At 36.2% G+C, this 23,237-nt stretch overlaps 1 protein-coding gene across 1 annotated transcript in view; it reads right to left on the minus strand.

Annotated features, from left to right (window-relative positions):
• Positions 1-19,935, minus strand: part of LOC145671002 (coenzyme Q-binding protein COQ10 homolog A, mitochondrial) — a 43,920-nt gene extending 23,985 nt beyond the window's left edge. Inside the window, exons 1-2 of the mRNA XM_081739641.1 lie at positions 19,713-19,935; positions 14,499-14,606 (exon numbers count right to left, since the gene is read on the minus strand). The gene's annotated coding sequence lies outside the window, so the exon portion shown is untranslated. The remainder of the gene's footprint in view (positions 1-14,498; positions 14,607-19,712) is intronic.
• Positions 19,936-23,237: the final 3,302 nt, after the last annotated feature.

The raw sequence follows: 23,237 nt of genomic DNA on the forward strand, positions 1-23,237 counted from the left end.
ACCACACTTCAAAAACCGACAATGTACTTGACTGTGTCGTTGAGCTTTCCCCGCTAACCCTGTTTTAGGGTTCTTCTCGTCATCTGTGAGCTGTACTGTCTCACACAGCATTGGTACTGAATAGGGACATTAAATTTCAATCAGTTAAAGACTTACATCTTTTTCCTCTTGTTATATTTTTAACTTGTTCTGTGTAAAATTAACATCTAAAATTACGATGTTAGCGAAGGCAAGGTCTTTCAGTGTTACTTTCTACTGATGGTTAAAATAGTTCATGTAAAAACACTTAAGATATCACAAGTGAAGTGATGCAATGATGTTGATTTTACTCTTGGATTTATTTATTGATTGATGCCATTTCTTTTTAAAGGACTAATGTTAATTATTTTATGCAGAATATTTCAACTTTGCTATTGAAAGGTAGACTGTTGAATTGACAGTGATCGTATTTATCCATACTTTTCTGGACAGTACATCTCATTTGTCAAACAAGTCTAGTAAACCACTTCAAGCAACTTGTGGTGGCAGTAGTCACATGCAAAACAATGTGATTGTTAATGGGTATATTAGTATCTAAGACAAAGCATTTGCTGTTTTGTATGCTCCTAACGATTTTTTAAAAAAATATTATTACTTTTTTGAACTACGAGAAATAGAAACTCAATAACAACGTGTGTGAATCAAACTTTACGCGAATCTCGGTAAAAGTATGACCATCTCATAAAAAGCTAACTTTAAAAAAAAATTAAAAAACGGAAATTTCCTTTCACTTTTTATGACTTTCTCCTTCAAGTAACACTTTTCTTTAATTGTAGTGGATTTTACAACTAAGAATACGCGTTAAAAATATCCAGTACTTGTGAGTCGTATGATCAGTCCGGGCCTGATTGTTTTGATTGGTTTTCAAACGGGTATTTCAGCTATCTGCAAGTGTAAGTTATGCAACCCACATATCCCAAGCGTCTCTTTGGTATAAAAACTTTACAAAGTACCAAGAACTTATATATTTCGATATATGTGTTCTACTGGTGCCTAAATTCAATCTGGTAAGCAAGAAAAACGTACCATAAACCAAGAAATAGATACAAAATCAGTTTTGGTTTGATACAATATCTTGTTCTCCGTTCGGGAAACATTTTATTCTATGTTTCAGAGAGTTCAGTCTACAAAATTAAAGCTATAAAGGGCTATTTTGGGTGTGATGTTAGTATACAATTATTATTACAGAAATTGTGGATAGCGTCTTAAACATTTTCCTCTCGAATTTTAGCAGCCTCAATAAATATTTTATATAGTTATGAGGAAGTTTTAGTTTATTCGTAAATTTTAAATAATATGGTTCCATGAAATGTTGTGCACTTTGAGAACAGTTATTTGCTAACACTATTAAACTTTTTTGTCGTTGAACGTTAATCTAGTAGATCTATAAACAATTTGTTGCAACTAGAAAACTGTCTGCGTCCATTGATTTGTACTTTTCCTCTCCTATCGAATAACCGATTTTCTTTGATTAAATTAAATGATTTTTCGTGTTGTAATAGGAAAACAAAGTTGGAACGTACTGTTATATCTCCATTAAAATTGATTTTAAAAAATAGCTCAAAATGTTTCAGGCAAGTAAAGGTAACTAAAAGACTTTATGTTTTTTTAAGCCTTTTTTTCTGAGCTTTTGCATCTCTATTGATGATACAACAAGTTTTTAGTGAACAATCACTGAGTCATACAACAACCTTCCCCATAAATAAATACTTCAAACACACCCTAACCGAAGAAAGCAAGGCAAGTGATAAACACACTGAATGGATATTTATTGTCTGATAGACAGAATAGAATACATATTACAAGATAAAAACTGTGTTCACTTACTTGTATTCCTAGAAGCTGAAAAAGTTTGCAATATTTCAGATACATCAGCTAGTATCCTTTTTCAAGGATTATAGAGGCATAATACATGTTATGCAAAAAGTGCATTCAAATTCAGTGAACGTTTTGAATTTTATATATATATATATATATATATATATATATATATATATATATATATATATATATATATATATAAACACCTACCTACCTACCTCTCTATATATACACACGTATTTGCGTACTTGTTAGCTCCGAGTTGGGAAACCGACTTGGAACCAAATGTGCATAAAAATCTAGAAGACATACAAAAACGAGAGTGAGATCAAAATGCATGAATTTTATTGATATTTGCGATGGGAAAAATCTTATGTCGCTATTTCTGGTAGTTTCTATATTTATTGGATCCTGGTGTCAACATCACCTGCAAGATGTAAATGGTACCGGTACCAATAACATATCTGGATGATTTAATGTTGCACACTCACACACTATTAACATTCTTCTACGCAAATTGCAGACGTTATGAGGACCTCTACAGTGATGCAATATTTCAGTTATCTATAGTGTAAAATAACAGCACAAAGTAGAACAGTAAACGCAGTTTTCGAGAAATAAGTCTACCAGAATTTGGAGGCATGTTGAAAGAAACTACATAGTTGTTCATATTCCAATTACAATACATCCGTCAATTGAACTTCCTACAGTATTCCTTAAATCTGGCAACTGCCTTGTTCCTGCAGACACACTGTATATTTGGTCTCCCTTCGCTTTATCGAAGTAGAAGTGAGTATTTAAAACAAGTTCCACCGAGGAAGAAACAACTTGTTTACAAACGGGGCGAGAGGCAGTTCAGGGTTTGCGATGACCACAAGTGATCGCTGCATTTGTTAATAAACATTCTGAAGAGTGTTTCCACTTTTTCAATTTACTCTCCCACCATTCAAACAGTTCCTTAACCTTCCACGTGACGATGATGTAGAAATATTCTCACGACAACCAGTCTCCATTTATATCACATTCGTTGAAGGAAAGGAAAAGCATAACTGTTTCGAAGGAAAAATGTTAACACAGGAACATAGATAGGATGTTGTGAGAATTTTAACGCGTAGCTGTTTTCTGTATTTTGTTGTTAAGTACTTAGACCTTCAATTTGGGACATTTGAAATTGCTTTTCAGATAGATGAACCGGACTTTTGATCGGGCTCTTGTACCGACCAGATCCAACGCATGAATTTAAATGTATGCCACATTCCACACTTTAAGGAACAACTTAATTACATTGAAACAGGAGCACTCAGTACAAGAATTGCACATTAGAAAATGACTGTTACAACTTTGTTTCCACAGTTTGTGTGTAAATTCTAGAATTAGAAAATATTCTTATAATAACCCTAGTTAATGTGTATGATAATTCTTATGGTCATAATTCTTATATAGGGTTATTCAAAAAGTGCGCCGGTTTTGTAACATCAAATTATGAACTTTATTTTTTCAAAATACACTAACAAAATTCATAAACATGTTCATCACTCATTCCGATTTCAGATATGGTGAATGACGTCGGGCATATGACCACCTCTAATGCGCTGGTACGCAATAACTCTGTTCTTGAAATTTGCTGTAACTTCCTGACAAGTTTCCACTTGTATTTAGCCGACGACTCGTCGAATTTCCTCCTTTAATTCACGGATGGAACGGGGTTTTTATTGACATTTATCAGTGATTTAAGAGTAACCCAAAGAAAAAAAATCACAAAGAGTTAAGTCGCATGACCATCATTACGCGAAATGAAGAGATCCGTTCTGATAAAAAGTTTTCATAATTAGCACACGTTGCGCTATACTAAACTGCTCCATGGCTAGACACAGACTGAAGAAATGCGAGAAATTCAGACTAAGGCGACAATCGGAATGTTTGTGGGTAGAGTAACAATATAAAATAATATCGGCAACCGAGAAACAAAAATTTGCCAGACGATCCAAAACCGGCGCGCTTTTTGATTAACCAGTTATTACTGAATGTGTGTCTGAAATAAACACCTTATCCATAAACACTTAACTGTCTCTGAAATTAACTTTTAGATTAAAATTTATCTAAAACCTGCATTTTATATAATGTTTGTTAATATAACCCTTTTCTCAATATTCACTGTCGCTCTCGTGTCTTAGAAAAAATAACTTGTTTAACGTAATCTTCTGTCGTGCGGAACGTACGTGGAAATTTCATGTGCCTCTGCTATTTGATTGTTTGGTTGGTTCGAATTTTAACATTCCTTTTGGGCACTGAATCTTTTTGAGACGAATTTCCGCCTTAACATCATGTCCGAATCCCTTCAGTTTCTACCGGGAAAGACGTTATGGTTGATTTCAGTTTAGCGTCTCTTTCAGCAGCGAGACTATATGAGACGTGGACCTACTTATTAACGTGGAATCCGAAACACATGAGCTCCGCTTGGACCCACTAGGAATCAAACCCGCGTCTTGCGCCGAACATGCATATGCCAACTATATAACAATAAGGGAAGTAGGGGTCTATGTAAATGTGCAGCGTTTCTTTTCGAAAATTGCCAACCTGTGAGGTGGAAGTAGCTGGATCAGAATCACAATCTAAATCGCTTTTAAATGTATATCCGAGATCCAGAACTGAACCTGAATTGGAGATACAGTTCTTTTGATTCAGTGTGTTAGTAGACAAGTAGTTAGCTATTTCTTCCTGCTATTTGAGTCATATTCATAGTGGTAAATGAAAAGTATAGGTAACGTACCAAAGTAGAACATCTATATTTCGTCACAGGTAATTTCCAGTGAAATTAGGGTTGTCATCCTTTCGGCTTTTGCCGGACATGTCTGATATTTTGTGATTTTTCACTATCGCAAAGTGGCATATGCCTATTACAACCGGTTTGGTTTGTACGACACTTCGTGCCTTTTCATTTAAACATTCCTTATATATATAACCTTGAAGTACGGGAATTAACAATGAAACCGCGAGCAATTAAATGAAAGAACCTCCTGTTCGTTGATTTATTATTTCTTTTTGCTTATCTTTTGTTAATTTATTATTGAATTATTATTGGCGTTCACATTGCATATTCATGAAACCCTGTTCCCGGAAAGATAGCAGACAATATTTAAGGAACCAAGAGGGAAGAGTTAACCCCATGAAAACATTTAAAAATTTTTTCCAATCCTATTAGACACATAAATTGAAAATATAATTTGTTATATTCTATACAAAATCTTACAGGGTTTACTAATTCGGAAGATGAGTGACGTATGCACCTTTGGAATACGTGGTTCCGCAAACATTATCAATGACTGCACAGAATTACCGCCATTGTATGGCCTTCCTGACAGATTGTATGTGATTATGGGTTCAAGTCAGATAGGCTAACCTCGAACGTTATAAAATCTCGTAGAAATTCAAAGTATGCTCTTGAATTTCCCATATTATGCTAATTATATATATATATATATATATATATATATATATATATATATATATATATATATATATATATATATATAATAAGGAAACTTAAAGTACTGGATGTTACTTTCTGTAATATATGAGTGAATTATCTGCAAATTTCTATTTTCTACGTTTATCAAATAGCTTTTAAAGAACAATTTTCCTTGAAAGAAGCAAATTAATATGTTGACTAAAACAAGTATATTTTGTTTTCAAAACTTATTGATTCTGCCTCATCTACTGGACGTAACGACAAAAATTAGTATGAAAACGAACAGAAAATAGAAAAATCACATATCCCATTGTGGTTTTTTTTCAATACCGAGCACAATTTACGTTTATTGACGACCAACGGCATTAAAAAAAATCACTCTAGCATGTGTTTTCTGATAGCATAAATTGACAATTAACACTGATTTCAGATTGAAGATTTAGAGGCTATAAAAATTTTGTTGGCATCGATAAGGTGTAAAAATCATATAGGCCTATGCTGCCAATTTCGAGAAAAATTCTTTTTTATTCCTTTTCTAGAAATGAATGAATAAATAAAATGAATTTAGTGGTGGTAGTTAATTGGAACACAAATTCTAGTAGTGCGTTTTGGGCGTTACTTTTGTGTGTGCCATGTCAGATAGTCTCTAGGTGGTAAAAGGGAGATTAAACTCCAATCAATCGTTCAATGAGCGTCGTAAACCATTGGTAATTTTTATACACTATGAATAGAAAACCAAGAATAATTGCAATTGGAGCCGTAATTGCCTAACGAAACGCCATTATAAGAGCCATATGTCTTTCCGTAAGTCTCAGTGGATCGTTACACAAACACCTAAAGTAACTTTAAAAACCTTCTACATAAAAACTACTATCAACTTCCCATTTTTAATATGAAGTTTTCCTTTTAATGAGCATTATCCCGATTTGTCCGCAATTTACCTATTACATTTCTAGGTTCTACTCTATGTCACCCTCATTATCGATTATACCTAGGTATCTTCCATTTCTTTGCAAGTCTTTCTTTTTCATTTTCCCTCTATGTCCATTTCATTACTTTTCCTTTCTCATAGTTTTAAATTCGCCTCTAATCAACTCACTTGATCCTTTTTTACTTTGTACTTTCGAGCGACGAAGGAGAGGAACTGTGACGATATTCAAAAAAATCTAATTCAGAGAATTAAACGGGTTTCGAGGTTTAAGGGGCCTTACATACCGAAAAAGTGATCTTTTGATACCTGTCCGTCCTTTCGTTTGCTATGTTTGCTTCAAATAAGAGTAGTTTACTGAAGAGTAAAAATCGAAAAATGCAATTTTCTCAAAAATGGCTCCAACGATTTTTTGTTTCATAAATCAATATTTAATTAACAACCCTATATTGGTATGTCACTAGTAAAAGATCTGCGAGGGGTAGTTTATTCTTGGAGTGTTTTTATTGACGATTTTCTCAAAAACGACTCAGGTTATTTTATTCATATTTCATACAAAGTATTTCATCAATAATTTGACAATATGGCATAAGTCATTTGACCTGAAAAAATGTACGAGGTTCAGTATATCCTCGGGGTGGGTTGTTTGTCGATAATTTTCTCAAAAATGACTCAAGGGTTTTGTTTATATGTAAAAAAATAAATATTTTATTAATAACCTAACAATATGACATACCTCTTTTGTCTTGAATAAATATGCGTGGGGTAATTCGTTCTTGAGGTAACTTTTCCCGAAGATTTTCTGAAGAACGACTCACTTATATATCAGAAGTAAATATTTCATTTAAAACCTTAATACAGGATAACTCGTTTATCTTGAAAAAATCCTCAAGGGGTAGTCTATTCTTGGTGGCAACGTTTCCCGATGATTTCCTGGAAAATGACTTAGGAGATTTTGTTGATAATTCAAAAATAAATATTTCATTAGCAACCATATATTGTGATAAAAATCATTTCCCTGGGAAAAATTTAATAAGGATAGTTTATTCTTGGGGTATTTTTCACGACTACTTGTGGTTTTAAAAAAAAACAACTCAGGCGATTTTCTTCATATTACATAAATATTTCATTAATAACATAATAGCATGAAATAACTAATTTTTCCTTTAAAAAATCCATAAGGTGTAGTTTAGAGGGTTAATTTTCTCCTGACAATTTTCTCAAATAACTCAGGCGATTTTGTTCACATTTCGTAAATAAATGTTTCATTAATAACCTAAAAATATGGCTTAACTTATATGATCGAAAATGATCCACAAGAGGTAGCTTACTCTTGGGGTAAGTTTTTTAACGATTTTCTCACAAATGATTCAGGTCATTTTGTTTACATTTCAAATATAATTATTTCATTAATTGCTCTGATGTATGACATACATATAATGAAAATATCTGAAGGGGTGATACGGGAGGAGGGGTGAATTTTCTTCAATTGAAGTTTTCCAAAACAGATTATTCCTATCCCTCAAATACAGGTTTCAGTAAGAACTGCGGCCTAACACAGTTTAGGAAGTGTAATGCGGTGGCCCGTACCGAAAATCTCTATTCCTTATTTATTAAGTCAGAATTCTGTCCTTGTTAGTTACTCAAGACGATAATTTTATAATTTTCGTTACCCTTTCTGTTGTTCTCTTAAGGTGTTTACTCACAGGCATTAAGCGTTATTTTTATAATCATGTATCAAATTATGAAAACATTCGTGTTGAAATTTTCAGCCACACTCATGAGATTTATAATTAATAAAAGCCTGCTAGTGGTTTTCATTGTATCTAAATCAGTGACATTGCCAAAATATATTTTGGGATTTCGACTTTATATTGAAAATGAAAAGCGTTATCAAACATGGGTATATTAGTGTGAGTTACCATCCTCGTCCTTTTAATGCATTTCCAAAGTCCTGGCCTGTGCTAGTGACGTCACCGGGAATCAACCTGGAAGGACCTTCGACAATAAATATTATACACAGTATATACGGTATACTCGTATATCCTTCAGATTAAATTTAAAAAAAAAAAAAAAAAAAAAAAAAAAACATTGTCAACGTTTAACATCGAACGTCTTACAGTGCAGAGCGGAAATGGCTGGAGCGATTGGAAAAAATCCGCCATTTTAGATCGAAAACCTTATTTCCAACAACTTTCCCTTTTTCCTTGTTGCGTCTTTATCATGGCTACAGAGTTGGCCTATGGCCCAGACTTTTGACACACTCAGTATACTAGAATTATATACTAGGCCGATGAGGTATAACCTTGGACTTGAACGGTTTTGAAATTGACACTATTAATCTCAGGGACCCCGAAAACTATGAATTCAACATTAATCTTGGGGTCGCGGTGGCAGTGGTAGAGCGTTCATCTCTGGTGATGGGGTCCCTGGTTCGATCCCAGCTCGCGCTGTGTGGACTTTGTGGTGCGCAAACACCGTGTGCGTGGATTTTTCTCAGGGTTTTCCCGTTTCCTCCCACTTTCTTCATTCCACCATATCATTAATTTCCATCACCGTTTCCTTTAGCCTAGCAGGCAAAAAAAATCGTGAGACGTAAAACTGAAAGATTCCATTTCATTTTCAATATTATTCTCGATCAATTGGGGAATTTATTTCTTTCCCCCCACCCTATGCTTACGGAATTAGACTTAAACTCCTTTGGAATTGTCATCATCTCGGCGTCCCAAAACTATGGGTTTGATACTAATAATATTTCAACTGAAATTGCGGCTAAATATAAATAAAATATAATTTCATTCGAATTTTGCATTTGTCCGTGCCGATAATACATATATCGTCACATTCAACTTTATATACGTAACCTCTTCAGCCCCTGTATCGAGCTCTCTGAATAAATTTCAAGGTCACGGTATATTCTTTCAAACTAAGCTTTTAGACTGTAGCCCATAGTCAAACCCGATGAACATACTGCTTTCCATGTGGGTAGGAGTGGTTTGAACTTCGCTCTTTTGTTTCCGTTCCGGAATATAGTAGGATGTCGAGAAAAGTGGAAAACTACATGATCCTCTAAAAAAATATGTCCAATAATTATCACTGGGATGAAATTTCAATTATACTAACTCATGTATGTGAGTGAGTGTGAACACATTATTGTTGGTGTGTTCACCCAGCTCTACAGTCGTACGTAACTGGTAAAATCCTGTTTAATTTTTGTAACATACAGATTCTTATCAATTTGATGAAAAAATCTGAAAAATCGGAACGTACCAGACTATTATAGTTTTAGACCACCCTTCGATCTCAGAATAGCTCTGATGCGACATAGAATGGAGTTACTGAGATCGTGAATGGTAGCACGTGGAATGTTACTCCATTTCGCGCGCAGTACGCCATTGAGTTTCGTAATGGAGGTTAGAAGCGAAAATATGTACCAAATTTGTGGCTCCAAAACGGAGCACAGAAGTCGAATTATGTTCAGGTCTAGGCCGGGTATGGGAGACCTAGGCGAGGTGTAACTTCATCCCAATATACCTCAAGGCTTGCTACAACAGCGTCAGCTGTGTGAATGGACGGCTTATCATCCTGTATTATGGCGTCATTGCCAGAGACAACTGCATCATAAAAACACATGATTCCCAAAAATAACGACATAATCACAGGCAATGACGCGACCGGTATGCGTCAGCACAGGACCTACTGAAAACAGGATGTTTGACCCTACAGCGTCACAGAGCCGTCGACATGCTTCACGGTTGGCATTGTGACTTGGCGGACTGTCCATGTCAAGTAACTTGGTGGACTGTGATTGTCAACACAGGTTGAGGGAGGTGGTTATTATGTTTCTCCACTATTTGAACCGCAATAGCACGAGAATTCTGAGTTGCAATACGTAGTAATGCTTGGCGGAATCTGTCACTGACACTTTTCTTCCGACCACTGTTTCTATTCGTCGATGTGCCTTTCACCTCAGTTTTGTAGGTTGTAATCATGTTGAACACTGTCCCTTGCGACACGCCTAACATAACCGAGTTTTGTCGCGCTTGCAGAACTTAACGGAACGCTAACAATTTACCCTCACTGAAAACCACATAGGACGCTCATTTTACACTATCACTGCCTGCTCAGCTCACTGTCCACTCACTTTCTACTATTACTCATGTAGTACAGAGTTGGCCATAACACGCTCATGCCAACATCTCAGCTCTGCGGTGACAGCCTTGGTGTTGACAACCCAAACATCTGACGTGTTCCCAACTCCAGGTGTAACCATGAAATCGGTAATTATTTGTACATTTGTAAGAACAAATAATATTGATACATTCTGTATATGGGCATTGAGTGGAAGTGTATATAGTGAATTCATAGACATCTCATACAAAAGATAATTTTAATTTCGGATACTCTTAGAAAAAATTACTGAATTTCCGCTTTTACATTCCCTCGTATCTATATGGTTAACGTGCTCACTTTCGATGCATGAGATCTGGGTTCGATTTCCGGTGGGAGTTCATGTGGTTCGGCTCCCACGTTAAGCTGTATCTCCACGTTTCGTATAGCCTCGGTGCTAAAGAGAATGCTAAGCTCTGGATCAACCAGCAACTTTTACGTAAGAATCTGAAGAAAAGAATTAATGTGATACAGATAAGTAAAGAAAAAAGTAAAAAACTGAAGACAAAAACTACCAAAGATGGGGTAAGGTTGGGTGTTCGAAATCAAAAAATTTCAAATGCACTAAGTTTAAGGTATTTTTGTGTATTCAGCCAAATAGAAAATGTTCTTATGATTTGCATGTAAAAGAAAACGGAACATGAAATACAGAAGGCAGGGGAGAAGGAACATAATAAATATTACCATGTAGACATCAGCCTTGGCTCGTGAGGAAAGACATGTCGGTAAAAATTAATGTTTTATCGAATCAGACTAAGAGAAGAAAAGTAACTAATTGTTCTGATTTTTATTCTCAATACTTAGAATACGTTGAACATTTAGAATTTAGAAAACTTACAGCGAAAGTTTTTACGTCTATTTCTTTGAACCAATGCCATTTTACTTTTTACTGTCGTAATTTACCTTACGAGCTGCCTCTGGTAGACACCTTAACACACTGTGCTTGTGCCTTGATAGTTGAACACCACCAATATATCTAGGTACTTAGTTCACTAGATATTAATTATACTGAAATTCAAAGTTTTTCTTTACTTTGGACGATTATCCTGCATCGGATTATGGACAGAAATATACTGTCTTCTTACAAAACGTCATTTATGTTTTACAGCACTACAATTTAAAAATATACACTTTGCTTTTTCTACGATTGCAAATAATTACCTGGGATTGAAGAGGTTACATAGAAAATATCTATATATTGCGAAACATGAACATATTGAAGCATCAAAAGTATCGAAGAATCATAATATAGGAAAATATCGCAATATTGAAATATACCGAATATCGAAAATAATGAAATATTAAAAATATCAATACATCGATATTAAAATTTTTCGATATTTAAAATATCGATCGATCAATATATCGAAATATCGCACAGTTTTAGGTGCGACCTGTCACTGATGATTTTCTTCCAACCACTGTTCCTCTTCGATAATGTGGTTTCACCGTGAATTTTGTAGGTAAAGTTGAATGTAAAGATATATGTGTTATCGGCACTGCCTAACGCAAAATTCGAATGAAATTATATTTCGTGTATAGCTAGCCTCAATTTCAACCGGAATATTATTAGTGTCGAACCCATCACTTTGACCGTTACCTAAATGTTGTTCTTCGCGACACATTCAGCTCATTTACCACTTTCGCCACATATAACCAAGCTTTAATAATTTGGCCTTTTTAGATATTACAGAAGGAATGTATTTTACTTTATGACCGCCTGCTCGATACAAGCACACTACCGTTTTACGGGGCCTTACGTATTACGAAGTAGCCTCAACACCCTCACCAACAATCCGCGCTGCGGTCGCTGCTTGACCTTTGCCAATCCAGACATCTTATTCGTTTCCAACCCCATATGTTTCAATTAATTTAATGAATCTGTATATGACATATCGGTAAACTACGATTGTGGGTTTTTCATTCCTTAAATGTTATTAAATATTTAGTTCATCTAATATTGTGTTTAAACTAACGTGTAGTTTGACAAAATAAGGAAATAAAAAAGTGTGAAAGTTTGGCACATATCGTATGTAGGTATGTATGAATCTGTGATTTGCAGATGTGCTTGTGAGTCTTCAATCTTAGACCATTCTAGTGTACCTCTAAGCATACACTTGTTTATGCTCTTGTTCAAATGAATTAACTTTCGCTTCAGACATCGGTCCCAGGCCTTGTTATCTGAAGCAACAGAAAGTCGAACTACGTGTGCACATAGAAACAATAATTGTATCCCGATGAGACCAGGCGCTGTGTATATGTTTTACGCTAGCCTCTCTTCGATTCATTTATCACTATCTTTGCTTCTGTTCCCACCGTTTCTGGTAATTATGTACATATAAGTTTCTCCAATTGTGAGTAGTACTACGCCTGATTTCAACTCACCTTCTGCTCTTTAATTATATCATGCGACAGGCAGGCTACTGGGAGTCGACGCGCCTGCACAAACGAAACTTCGAAGGTTGTATCGGTACCAACAAGTATTGTGTAAATTTACTTGTTCACTCCCCCGCACGACTCACCTCCTCTTTCGACTCCCATTACTTTTCTCCATCCCGTAAGCAGGGCAGTGCCAATAGATTCGGTATGCGTCATATTTACACCCCGTTTCTTAGTTAAAGTGTGAGACCACCAGGAGGCAACTAATTCCACAGAGCATACGCACGGTTTCTACACATTTTCATATTTTTCTATAATTGTTGGGACCTTCCCGAAATTCGGCCAGAAGGTCCAAGGGGTCGCCACGAAGCCCCTGTAGGCTTAAAAACTGTTGGCACCAGAAAATGTCCCAACTATTTTTCCGGTTCCAACTGGTCAGGTGTTAAACCATATGCAGGTACAGGTACCAACAATGCGGGAAAACACACACACACATATATATATATATATGCGAAGTGACTTCTTTTTGAAAAACTTAACTTGACAAAATTATTCAAACTCCCTTAAAATTATGCTATATGTGAAGCGCACTTACTCAATTGTTACCTATTCCAAATTATTTACTTTTGTTTTTCAGTCTGCAAGTATTAATATCTCCTTCACACCATTCTTGATGTCTTCAGCCTCCTACACACCGCAACTATGGAGTCCACCTCATTTCGTATACAAATTTAAAATGCTCACTGAAATTGAAGTATAAGAAGAACTTTACTGCATAACATGTATTATATCGTTACCAGCCTCTGTAATTCTTGGAAAAGGATACTCACTATTCGAAATATCAGAAAGTTTCAACTTCTAGAATACAATCCAATGGGTATTTATTTTGATATTAAAGCTACGGTGTACCGTTCGAGCTCACTAATCACTTCATTTGTGTAACATGGGTTGTTTTACGTCTCTGCGGAAATATAAGAAGGCTTCGTCTCGAGCTGTATCAATTATCACTTTGATGTGGGTAATTCTCCAACACACAAAGAGCTTAGCGCTTAATACAGTTTTCCACAAAGGGGAAAAAGCTTCTTGTTGTCCCACACGCTTAATATTTGTCAAATTGGTCCCCGTCAATTTTAATAGTCTCTCAGATACCATACAGAGGATGTTATAACGGTAGGAACCATTGGGATGAATGTATCAGTGTACAGTAAGAAAGTACTACTTCGAGTGTTGTGACAATCACTATTATCAAGTTACTGAAAGCTGGCCTCTGACAGATAGCTGCACATGTTGTAAACAAAACGAGAGAGAGGATTCTTCGCCAATCACAGCAGTATTCTTTCACACTGTTGCTAGACACCGAAGGTCATTGGCCGCGCAGCTGCCGGTAGTTGAGATGACTTGTTAAATGCCTTAAGTTTGTCGCCAGAGCTGTAGTCTCTGTTGCGGAGCCTCTGGCAACAGCGCCTCCAACACTCCACGTGCTCTACCCAACTGTCAGAAGCCGCCTTTCCTTGCGCACGTAGTAGGTCCTGGAGGAAGTTCTTAAACTTTTACATCAGTCCGGAACACACAGGACAACCCGTTGTACATTGTCATCTTGGTCTTTTCAACAGGAAGGAAATTACATACGTCACTATAAGAAAAATCAAAAAGTTAAATATCAGCTATTACGAAGGTGTTATTTACACATACCTCTTTACTCTAAAGCTCTTATCTGCTTCATTGACCTCTACAAGCCCATGTGTAAATCTTGCTTAAGCCTGTCTGATAATATCGAAGTTTTCGTCCAAGTCGATACACCTACAGAAAGAAAAGAGAATGAGAAAAAAGAATTACATTACATAAATTACTATAAACTTTTACAACAGACTCATCATATGCAGCAAACCCAGAACTGAACTTGATCAGCAGGTACATTTTTACTTTGCACAAACAAGGTGAAAAGAATAAGAGTGTAATTGAAAATACATAAAGTTTTAAAAGTGTTACAGTTCCGGCAATGTATCATTGTCTTCACCAGACACATTACGAAATCTAAATGCTACAGCTTATACGAGGAGTGTTCAAAAAGTATCGAAACTTTGGTTGGCAAAAATACATTTATCGATTTGGAAATCCGAAACACTAATCCCCTTCAAAGTAGTCTCCTTGGTCATGCACATATTTCACCCAGCGCTCACTCCATTATTATGAACACTTCGGGCAAAAAGTTTTTTTGGAATGGTAAGCAACCGTGCCTTCGCATTCCGCATGATATCTTCTCTTGACTCAAATCGAGTCCCTTTTAGCTTGGGAAATAACCAAAAGTCACTCGGAGCCATGACCGATAAGTAGCGAGCCTGACGACCAGGGTTTGCCCAAGTGGGCCTAACCCGAAAAAACCCACCGGGTTTTTTCGGGTTGGACCCACCTGAAAAAACCCACCTTAAAACCCACCAGGGTTTTTGAGCTTTTTGTTAGTGTATTATTGGTACAACTAAGGTGATCAGATTGAAAGTGAATGTTATCAGATTTTTAGACTTTCTTTGGGCGAATTGGATGCTTTATGTTAAGGTATACAGCAATATTCAACATAAGACCTTTATAAGGTTCTGAATGCACTTAATGAATAATAATAATAATAAAAACCTTACCTTAGCCTGAAATAATTATACAACAAATTAATGTATGGATTATGCTTATAGCTTATTTGAAGTAAAATATGCAGATTTATATTTTAGAAAATACTTTTCGTGAATAGTGTGCTCGCCAACTCGGCGACGCCGAGGGGCGTTATCCCTCATACGTTTGACGGGTTTAAGGCCATAGGTGTCGGTACTACCAGTAAATTTGTAGTGCATTCGTAAAACTATTGGTATTATTTTTGATTACCTTTGATGGTAACACAAGTATTCTTCAGTAAAATTTGGTTTTCCAATAACAACAGTTTAATTGTTATTTGTTGCTACTCTTCGAATAAGCATTCTGTAGAATCAACACCAGCAATAACCTAAAAATTAATGTCAAATTTAAGAAGCTTAATGTTCAGGGTTCTGAAAACTACGTAACGCTTACTATTTCAAGTGCTGAATTGAAACTTCTGTACTACTGGAAATTTCGATGTACAGTACAGAAAGCTGGATTTTCGAAGAAAGAAAGAAAAAAAAAAAAAAAAAAGTCGCAAAAGAAGTACTCGGGAAATTTCCGCAATTGAACGCACAAAGCATCGGAACTGAATACTTCAACAATAAAACTATTTATTTTACGATAGAAGATATTTAATTTTAAACATGTACTTTATAAAATGTAAATTATATCTTCGTTAATTGTTTAAACTAACTTTCTGGAAAGAACCGTCTTTCAACAAGTGCTCGGGAAATTCCCGTAATTGAACGCACAAAGTGTCGGAAGTGAACTTCAACAATAAAACCATTTATTTTACGCTGGAAAATATTTATGTCGTATAACACATTTTGAAACATTTATTTTATAAATATGAATTATATTTTTGTTTTAAATTAATATATTTGGTGTTCATATTTGGCGAACGTCACTGAGGCAGTGCCGTAGCTTAGATTTTTTTCTGGGGATCAAGCATTAATACGTGTATTTTGGCCCCTTAGAAAAAGTTGTTTTACTAATTCTTGGGCCCCCTCTTTCCATCTTCACTTTACTCTTTATGGGTATCCGGAGCCTGTGGACCCTCCCGCACGGCAAGGTATGCGGGGACGTTAGTTACGCCCCTGGGCCCGTTCCATACATGACAAATTAATTAAGGGAACAATATTGACAAATTTCAAAGCCATACGAATAAAGATTATTTTTAGGGCTCCTTATAGTACAGATTTTTTTTTTTTTTTTTTTTTTTTTTGAAATGGGCCCATGGCTCATTTTTGTTTTATTTACCTTTTGTGTGCTGCTTTATGTAATGTAGTGAACCTGCTTGACGCTTCATTTATAAATTCATGATCGTATCGTATGTGGAGTAAGAAAATTTTGTCTTGAAGTGCCCCCCTCGAACGGCGGGGAGCTTCCTTGGGGGCAGTTACGACCCACAAGTTACGGCCCTGCACTGAGGCTACTGGGATGATTCAATATACATTTGTTCGTTGGTCTGCCTGTATCATACATACATACATACTACATTTAAACTTTCGGTCTCGTAAATTTAAATTTTCAGGGTACAAGCACGAGACACTAAATTTCCTGTATAGATTTTGGTGGCATACCAACATAAAATTTCAAAATGGCCGCCATTTCTTTCAAAATAGCAGGTATCCACGTTACAAAGCGCAATTTTGGTTTTTGAGGTTGAAATTTTCAGAGTACGAGCACGCAACACTCTAAATTAGCTATATACATTTTGGCGGCGATCGAAAGTAAAATTTCAAAATGGCGGCCATTTAAAAAAAATAGCAGTGAATACAAAATTGTTGCAACTTGTGACAATGATAATCTTGGAATATAAATCACATTTTATTGCTTTTACCCCAAAGACATTGAAATATTTCGATAAAACCCAGTTAAACCCGAAAAAACCCAATTAAACCCGAAAAAACCCATATGGGCCCAGGTGGGTTGGGCTTTTTCAGAAAAACCCGGGTTTTTTCAAACCCTACTGACGACACACAGGAATGTTAAGTTTGGCGATTATTCGTCTCCCTTAGCCTAAAAGGGCGTAACCCTGAAACATTAAACTAAAAGATTTCATTTCGTTCTTCCAATGGATATCTTTCTCTAAGAGATCTGTAGCCAGGTCGGATTAGCTTGTAAATTTTCACCTTCGATATATTGCTTCGTGTCTCTGAACTGGATTGTACAGCAAGCATCAGTTTACTATGCTAATTAAAATTACTTTCCACTATGTGTATGAAATGCCTGTTATCCTGAAAAAGCGTTAAATGGTTCGAGGTAAGGATTTCTACATTAGGTGCTGATTTACTTTTGACACATCTCATTTCGGAAGATTTACAGGTAAAATTCAATAGTTGAATTGAGCTTAACGTCCCGTTCACCTGTGAGGCTCTATGAAACGTGGACCTACGATTAACGTAGAATCCGAACCACATGAGCTCCTGCAGGGAATCGAACCCGGCTCTCCCACGCCGAAGGGGCGTATGCTAACAGCTTAGCCACAAAGCAGCTCTATAATTCAATACTTTGTAGGAAAGAACATATTTATAAAGAACAAATGGCGTAAGTTTAGAGTTGCCCCTCCAGTCTGAAGGTGCCCTTGGACTTTGCAACGTACAAAAAACAGTGCTTAAAGTTTTAAAAATTGTTGCATTTCACTTAACGTCAGTACTCCGTGTGCTTCAGAAAGATTTAAAAGGTTTTCTTCATTACTTTTGCGCATCCGTTACACCTGTTCGCCATATTCACCATATTTTATAACTACCGTGCTCCTGAAACCTTCCGCATCCGGCAAATAGTACTAACTTCCTTTTCTCGTATTAAACATAACTCTCCTTCCGAACTTACATTCCTAAACATCAAATAAAAACTTCAAATTATCATTTCTTACCTCATTTCTCCTGTAAATTTTCCTGATTTTTATAAAAAGCGGAGGGGTAACTCTAAACTTAACCCGAACAAATTTCTGCAGGCGATATAAATAAGTATCTAAAATACAAAGTAATATATATCTGTATTTTAGATTCACGAGTGTAGGGTTAATGAAATCATTGTAATTGTTTTACAACGGATAAAATGAGTGCGTATGAAAGATGATTTACTATTATATATATATATATATATATATATATATATATATATATATATATATATATATATATATATATATATATATATATATATATATATATATATATATATACTGTATATACCGAGGTTTGTGTATAGCCCGCTCCCCCCAGTTCTTTGTCACCGGAACTGGAGGAGTCACTACTAGTACTAGTACTTATATCGAGAACAGAACCCAAGCAACCCCTGCTGGGCTTCTAACCCGTTCATACTACTACTACTACTACTACTACTACTACTTCTTCTTCTTCTTCTACTAAAGCTTCCTTACCACAAGATTTACATCTTAAATCTTTATAACATGCGATTCCGATTCATTACGAACTAATATGAATCGTTAGAATCACTATGGTTCGTTAAAAATCACTGGGGGGAGCGGGCTATACTCAATCCTATACCGACTATACACCATCGCTGACGCGCATGCTCCCTTCGGACGAACCCCCTCACTACCACTCGAACACTTCAGCTCCACCCTGCTTTGACTCGGTTAAATAGATTCGTGCATTTTAGTGGCCACATAATACAAGCTAGTTTGTGTTTTTGCACTTTAGTATTTATGCCATACATTCGGGCGCCGTATTCATATGCAAATTGAAAAAAAAAAAAAAAACGCATTTCAACAATTACTTCTGATGGTCCCCATGAATTTTATCTATCCCAAGTGGATATTTTCATGTAGCCCAGTACAAATCATTTAGAACAAAAAGAAGAAAATAAGTGAAAGAATTATATATTTTTTAAAGAATTATATCAAGTATTGTACCAAAAGTAAACCTGCACGGTACTTTTATATTTTTCCCTTTCTCAATTATGTTAAATCTGCATACCAACTTTAAACATGACCGAACATAGCGAACTTTATATGCTTGAAATTTTGAAAGCTACGCCTATTTTACAAGGAAAAAATGTGGTTTTATTGGAATGCACATTAATTGAATCTTTATGTTCTCAAAACATAGAATGCCATTCAAACAAGTATATTCCATCCTGTTTTTCAGACATATTTATAAAACATTCGGATTCAATTCCTTGTTAAATTTGTTGAATCATCTACATAAATACTGAAGTTATTTTACGTAACTGCTGTTAATTACCGTGCATAAACGTCTTATTGCCTTCTGCTATGAAAACATTGAAAAATATATCCTACTGGGTACTTGCCTTTTATTTACTCTTCTTCTTATCCTACATTTTATCAATCTATTTTAAATCAGAACTCCATGCTAGCACTATATACAGGACTAACCAAGGTATATAAAATAACCTATAACTATATAAAGTAATAAAAATGTATCTACGTATTCTACAGCTGTGGAATAATACGACCATTGACAATTACATAACGAAAAGCGGGTCTCTGGGGCGATAAGTGTTGCACTCTGAATAAAGTTATGCATAGAAGGAAAACTTGCACTCCTTGAAACAAATAATTTGGTAAATCAAAGAATTATTTTTAAAAGCACAAGTTTATATATTTGTTCAAGTTTAAATACAATCAAAATTTGTCGTAGAGCAAAATCAAAAGCTAATTTACACAGAGAAACTGAGAAGATTTGTTAATCTTGTGTCATGAGAAGTGATGTAATAGTATTATGAGTTAGACATATTGAATGAATTGTCAGAGTGCCAAGATTTTTGTTTCCGTTCGGCTTTCGGTTCTTTTGGACGGCAAAGCGACAAAATGCAATTGCGCAATGTTTGTAACATCCTGCGTTTATGAACCGAGGATAAGGGAGACGATGAGGATAATATGAACGAAATGTTGGAATAAAGAAAGCAGAATTCCGAGAAAACCCACGTATACCATATTTTACACCTCAAAACTCACTTGGCGCGGCTGGAATCGAGGTGAGAGAGACCGTCTATAAAAAGTTGTTATAGGTATTCTATGGGGAAAAAATATATGCATTTTTACATTTTAGATTAGAATTACCCAATCAATAATAATTATAATTACGCGCTTTCTCGCTAGCGCTCTGCTCTGGTACGTGGGCTTTCTGGTTTGACTCAAACTCGCACCTAGAGAAGTTTGTGGTGGACAAAAGCTGTGTACGCGTGTGTTTCTTAGAGGTTCTCTCGCTTCCACCCACCTTCTTCATTTTGCCATTTCGTTCATTATCATCAATATATCTCTTATTCTAAGTAGGCCTACGTAAACGTCGAACGTTAAACTTTAAAAAATAGCTTATATGCTTCTTCCAATTGTTCATTCTGTACTGACTGTGACAAGATTGGCAGTTCTTAGTTAATGTTTTGAAGATTGTGTTTTCGAATTCCGTTGCGAGCCATTCTAACTTGATTTTCAACTTTTCTCCCAGTCATAAAACAAATCCCAGCAGAACATACATACTCGGGAAACAAGCCTAGCAGTATTGTCAGTGATTCCAGTATAAGATCAGGGGTAAAAGTAAGGGGGAACGAGGGGTGACGCCGTCCCCCACCTTCGAAAAAATATGTACAGTATCTCCCCATTTTCTAAAAAATTACAATGGGCAAAGATAGGCAGGAGAAAGGCATGGTGGCATGCCGCTGCTTACCGTGCCCACACCTGTTCAGATCCACTTTTACCCCTGTAAAAGGTGGTCTCATATCTGGAACTTATGAATTTCAGTATTTTGTTAATTGATCAACAATGATACAGATATCTTGCGATATAGGTTAATTAGTAGCATTCAAGTTCAGCCTCCCTTTCAGCAGCGAGGCTATATAACACGTGGAGCTATGCTTAATGTGGATTCCCAACAACATGACCTCTCATCGGGAATCGAACCCGGGTCTCCCACGCCAAATCCTCGTACGCAAAACTATATAGTCACATGACTTAAGTTGCTGAATGACTAAAAATAAACTCTAGTAAAGACAGTAAAAGGGATAACGCGAACTATTTCCATGTATGAGATATTATGAAAGAAAGCGTTAGTCACCGTTACCCGTTAAGATGTTAATGGATTTTTGACTCCATTAACGAATTCAGCCCAGATATTCATTCTAGCTATCTGTTGTAAAAAAAAAAGTATGAACTCGAATCCGTGCTTACATGTATGGGATATGGGCTATGAATGCGCAACATAAAAGTCATCGTTATCCGTTAATATGTTAACGATTGACTTCATTAACGAACTCCATCGAGGCAATTAAATTGTTGCAGAAATAGTTCAAAAATCCGCTTGCATGTATGGCATATGAGCCATAGATAGGTAGTGTTAAATCATTATTAGCCGTTAATACGTTTACGGATTGACTCTACTAATAAACTCTCCGATATAATTGCAAAAACAGAATTTTAAAAAATGATTACATACGAGGAGCATACTGAAAGTCGTGAGCAACATTTTTTCACAACCGTAATCTTTATTTGTAAGTGAAACCAAATATGTTATCTCAATCTACAGACATTTCTTTCACTTTTCCACATTGTCTCCGTTTTTTTTTTTTTTTTTTTTTGCACACATTTTCCCCGTCGTTCTGCAAATTTAAAAATATCCTTGCGATAGAATTCCATTTCAGCTGCCCGTAGACACTGACGAACTGCTTGCCGAATATCCGCCAGTGTCTCGTAGCGATGGCCTCGCATCTTTTCCTTCACAAAACCGAAAAGATGGTAGTCGGAGGGTGCCATGTCGGGGCTGTAGGGAGGATGTGGAAATGTTTTCCACCCAAATCTCCTGATCTGCTCCATAGTGGCACGTGCAGTGTGCGAACGCGCATTGTCCTGTTGAGGGATGATTTTCTTTCCAGGACGTTTATCACTCATGGCACGATGGAGCTTCAAAAGTAACTGGATGTAGCCGGCAGAATTTATGTTTAGTACAGGCTCAAGAAGGTCAATCAGAGTAGTAAGGGGGTTACTTCAGGACACTTTTTGGCCCCTGGGTCCCTGCCTCAGGACCCATGGTCCCTGGCACGGGGTCAATGACCTAGGGGTACCATGGCCCACCCCCTAAATTTTGGCAGGGGTACATAGGACCACCCCCAGGACCCATGGTCCCTGGCCCGTGTCAATGACCTAGGGGTACTTAGGACCACCCCTCTAGATTTTGGCAGGGGTACATAGGACCACCCCTTAAATTTTGGAAATTGCCAAATCTAAAAATTTGGTGTGGTAACCTGGGACCATAGTATGTACCTCTATTAGTATTGGGGGTCTATGTCGTTTCCTTTCATGGATAAAAAATTGCCAAAAATGTAAATTTCGGAGGTTTTTGACCTAATTTATCCCCTTTGATGAGGTATTATTACCCTATATGGTTATATGGGCATATACAGGGGTTCATTACCTTTCATAAGACATGGGTATATTGGTGCACCCCTTTAAATTTTTTGGGAGGTGTACCTTGGCCCACCCCAACAATTTTGGAAATTGCCCAATTTAAACATTTGGTACAATAGTATAGAACCCTAGTATGTATTACTATAAATTTGGGTGGTCCATCTCGTTCCCTTTTAGGGGTACAAAATTGCCAAATTTTAGTATAACCACATTTTTGGTTTTGGTTCATTTTATTCCCTTGGATGAGGTTCTATTACCTTATATAGTTATATGGGTGTATACAGGTGTTTATTTCTTATTGTAAGACATAGGTACATTTGTGCACCCTTTAAAAATTTGGCAGGGGTGCCTTGGCCCACCCCTTAAATTTTGGAAATTGCCCAATTTAAACATTTGGTATAATAGTATAGAACCCT

Source organism: Thermobia domestica, chromosome 15, assembly GCF_964235325.1.
Source record: "Thermobia domestica chromosome 15, izTheDome1.hap1.1, whole genome shotgun sequence".
Lineage (NCBI taxonomy): Eukaryota > Metazoa > Arthropoda > Insecta > Zygentoma > Lepismatidae > Thermobia > Thermobia domestica.